Raw genomic sequence first — 4,443 nt, 5'->3', positions numbered from 1 at the left:
TGAAAAGATCAGTTGTGGCATAGAGGATGGGTTGGAAGGGCGAGTGTGGAAAACAGTAAGGCCAGCTAGGCAGGGGGCACCATTTCTCAGAAGAGGGGACACTGGCCTTGCCCAGGAGCCAGTGGGAAGTGAAGGACCCAGGGTGGGTTTTGGAGGCAGAGAGATGGATTTGCGGTGTCAGGTGAAGGAGCACTGAGTTGGGAGCAGGAGCCTCGATTCTGTCCTTGGACTCCCAGTGGTCACGTGGAGGGACTTGGGCTTCTCTCACTCCCTCTTGCATCCAGTTTTCCTGTCTACAAAATGCAGGGCTGGGAATGGACAAGGCCATCTCTATGTGTCCTTCAGTTCATCGCTGTCTGACTCCAGCCCTGTTTCAACTGGGAAGTTGAAGAGAGTCACCAATCACCTGTCAGGTATTGGCCTGGAGTGTTTGTTCAAAGCTGGACTTCATTCACATCTGGGTTTCTCTTGGAAGATACTACAGTCCTTTTCCAAACTGTACCGTTGTATGAATTTCAAAAATATGGGTAGATAGAACCTGAATTTTCTGTGACTAAAAAACTAAAATCTTGTTGATTTTACTCAGCTCGTCTCTCTCTTGAAGAATTCACAAATGATTTAACATGCCTTTAGTAAAGAGTACCCAAAGATATAAAACAAAGCCCCTAACACAAAGCCTTACCATTTAGAAATGTAGTAAACTCTATGGCAAAATATAGAAACAATGAGTTGTTAATTATATCAATAATGAATATTAGTACTTATTGTTCTCATTGTATGAATATTGTATTTTTCTTATTATTTGTATTTTGTCAATATACAGAGGACAGGGACATACAGTGAGTTTTCTGCGCAGCATTCTGGGCCAGTCTGTCCCAAGGTGCCTGGAACCTAGTAGGAGCTCCGTGGGTATTTGCTGAATGACTAGGTGTATTCTGACTTCTCTCCCAGCCCTGCAGAATGCTTGCTACAAACAAACTTGCATTGGGTACTAAGTGGGCCACTGGCAACCAGAAGTCCAAAAACACTCAACCTAGTCAGACTGAAATCAAAGGAGAATCTGATGGTCTTTCCCAATCTCCTCCTCACAACCAGGCAGAAGCATCACATCCAAGGCAGACAGCACTCTCATTTTTGAAGCTAGGTGCCATAACTTGGGCATTAGTTTTCCCGATCTTACCATATGATAGGTGTGTTTTGTGTGCTCCATGAATGGATAGATGTATGTATGGATGGATAAATAAATCGATGGATTTTTGGGTTGCTGCATGGATCGGTGGTAGATGTATGGATGGGTGTATAAATAGATGCACGGATAGATGGATGCATAGGTAGATGAATGTGTGCATGCATGGCTGGTTGAATGTATGTATTTATGGATGGATGGATGGATGAATAGATGGATGGGAAGATGGACAGATGCATGGATGGATGGATGCATGGATAGATGATGAGTGGGTGAATGGATGGGTAGGCAAACGGAGAAATAGAATTACTGCATGAACAACCTTTCTGTAAGAGGCATTTTCTGGAATTCGTTGACTTTCTCTAAGGCTCTTCAAATGTGATAGTGGTGAGCTACAGATACAGAGAATGTGGTTTGCTAGATTCTAAGCAGCGTAGGATAGGAAGTGAGGACTCAAACCAGAGGGCTGGGGCCAGTCAGTCTGCAAGTGGCATGCATTTTCATCAAATTGGTTGTCAAACTTGAGGTTATATCCCATACATCCACATGCTGATCTCTCCTGGAAAACTTTTAAGCTCTGACCTCACTGGGCCCACATTTCTACCTAGAAACAAGTGGCTAGAGCTGGATGAAGGATGTCTCCTCTGGGAGTCCGTGGGCTGCCCACTTCCCCTCTGTGGCCACCTCCTCCCTCCCTTGTTTTTTATTCACAACAGAATTAGCCCCCCATGGAGTGGTGGATTTGGGGTCAGAAGGCTCTGGATCCAAGTCTAATCCCATCATATTTCCTGTGTGTCCTTAGGTGAGTCATTTCCCCTCCTCTTTTGGGGCAAGTGGAAGAGAACAGGCAGCATTAGAATCAGATTTGCCAAAGTGTATTTCTCGTGCTGGTTACCTGCCCTTGCTTTGCCACAAATTCTTCATCTGCAATGTGACAGCAATGACAATGGCATGCACTATGATTTTAAAGCATGTTGAGTTCTTTATATATAATAGCTTGCAGTCATCCATTGAGATTGGCAGACTTATATTCCTACTTTATTTTATTTTATTTTCTTGAGACGGAGTCTTGCTCTGTCACCCAGGCTGGAGTGCAATGGTGTGATCTTGGCTCACTGCAACCTCCACCTCCCAGGTTCAAATGATTCTCCTGCCTCAGCCTCCCTGGTAGCTGGGATTACAGGTGCATGCCACCACGCCCAGCTAATTTTTGTATTTTCAGTAGAGACAGGGTTTCACCATGTTGGCCAGGCTGGTCTCAAATTCCTGACCTCAGGTGATCCACCCACCTCGGCCTCTTGAAGTACTGGGATTACAGGCCTAAGCCACCATGCCCAGCCTCTTATATCCCCACTTTAAAAGGAAACTCAGGCTTCCCAAACTCCCTTCTCACCTAGCTTGAAAACAGGCCGGGAAAACAGGCAGAGCCAGGATTCAGGTTGAGCCTCATGTGCCGAGAGTCCCTGTGCTGCTTCCTGCACGGAGCAGAAAGCAGAGATTAGAACGTCTGCCTTGGAGCAGCCCTGACTGCTGCTTATGGTGCATTTGCTGACAAACCTTGGGACATGTTGCTTTGAACCCAGGGCCCTTGCTTTGTGGAACACTCCAATATAAAATCTCTGGAATGTGGTTCTTCCTCTCCAACTTCCACTCCAGTTGCTCTGCTGCTGGGCTGCCCCTTCCCACACAAAGGCCTGGGGAGTGCTCTGAACAGCTTGTCAGAGTGGAGGCCTGTGTCCCCAGCCTTGGGAGCCTCAGGGACTGGCCAGCATGTTGGATGCTGCCCAGCTTCAAAGCGCTTCCCAGCCAAACGTGTCCAGCTGACCATATTCCCAGGGGACAGTGTCTTTCCCACGACCATACAGGGTCCAGGAGCAGCCTTGGCCACCAGCCCCCATCTAACCCCCACTTCCCTCACCACAGTCCCTGATTTGTGACCTGCTCCTCAAGAGGCAGTGGGGATGTAGGTCAGAACCTGGACTTGGGACTTGGTGAGATCTGGGTTTGAATCCAACAACTCTTTGACTTCAGGCAAATGCTTCCCCGTTGGTCTGAACCTCATCTTCTCCATCTGTAAGTTGGGTGTTTGATAATGTCCCTCAGGGATATCAACTAGGGTGCATTCAACAAGCCTGTCTGCCACGCCACCCTGAAACTGCCTCTCCTCCAGGAAATCCCCCTAAATTCACAGAGCCTCCTCAAATGACTGGTTACCGTGCCCTACAGACTGCAAAGTTACTGAACTGGTAAGCTCTCTTCTGGGCACAAAAACCAGAATCCAGCCACCTCATGTGACTGTCAGGGCCATAGTAACAGGAGAAACAGGACACAGAGCCTCTCTTAGCGGGGCTTTCTGCTGGTGAAGCAAACGTGAGTCACTTTAGAAAAAGCACCTGTGGCTTGAGGCAAAGCTCACAAAGACCAAGATCATCTCAGAGCAGAACGCAGTGCAGAAAGTGCAATGCACCTCAACTGCAGTCCTCACCTGGACGGGTTTGAAGGGAAGTAACAACAAATAGCCCCCAAATACCACTGGTGTTATAGAAAAAATCCGTACATAGTGGTGATGGCAGAGGTGGCCCGTCTGGAGCAGCTGCTGCCATGACGCAGACTGCAGTAGGGGAGGTGCGGCCAGGGCTGCACATTCCAAGGAGCCAGTGGGACCTGGGGAGGGGTGGGAGCCCTGCCCTCCTGGGCGCGGCTGCAGCTGCCCAGCTGCAGCTGTGGACTCAGGCATCTCTGCATTTTCAGGGGATCAGGAAGTCCCTCTCCCCATAGGCTCAGAAATACCTGCTCCCATTGCCTGGCCTCTCCCTGCTCCCTGAGGAAAATTGAGGCTGAGCGCAGGTGCTGTTGTAACCCAGCTGGGTGTGCACATGCTTGAGGCAGTGCTGACATACCAGCCCCCTGCTGCCTTCAGCCCCCTCTGGACTTTGGGTGCCAAAGGGAGGCCAAGGGGGAGCTTGGGGGAGCTTAGGGGATCTCATTACAGGCCGGCATGCACCTCTGTGCATGAGATGCTTGGGCACCATGGGCGCTGTGGATGGCAGGTTGATGGTGGTGGAGGCAGGCAGGCTTCTGGGTGGAAAAGGGTGGGTCCCCGGTGAAGACTTGGAGCTGGGCTGCCAGTTCTAGTGGACTGGAATGAGAACTTTTGGTGCTTTTCTCAGACTCACCCATGGCCACCCATGGACCAATTAGTATGTACTTCCTCCCTTCTGAAGCCCAGAAAATCCCAGACTCAGTCAGACTAGAAG

Source organism: Mandrillus leucophaeus, unplaced genomic scaffold, assembly GCF_000951045.1.
Source record: "Mandrillus leucophaeus isolate KB7577 unplaced genomic scaffold, Mleu.le_1.0 Scaffold19, whole genome shotgun sequence".
Classification (NCBI taxonomy): domain Eukaryota; kingdom Metazoa; phylum Chordata; class Mammalia; order Primates; family Cercopithecidae; genus Mandrillus; species Mandrillus leucophaeus.
Note: the sequence above shows the minus strand (reverse complement) of the source record.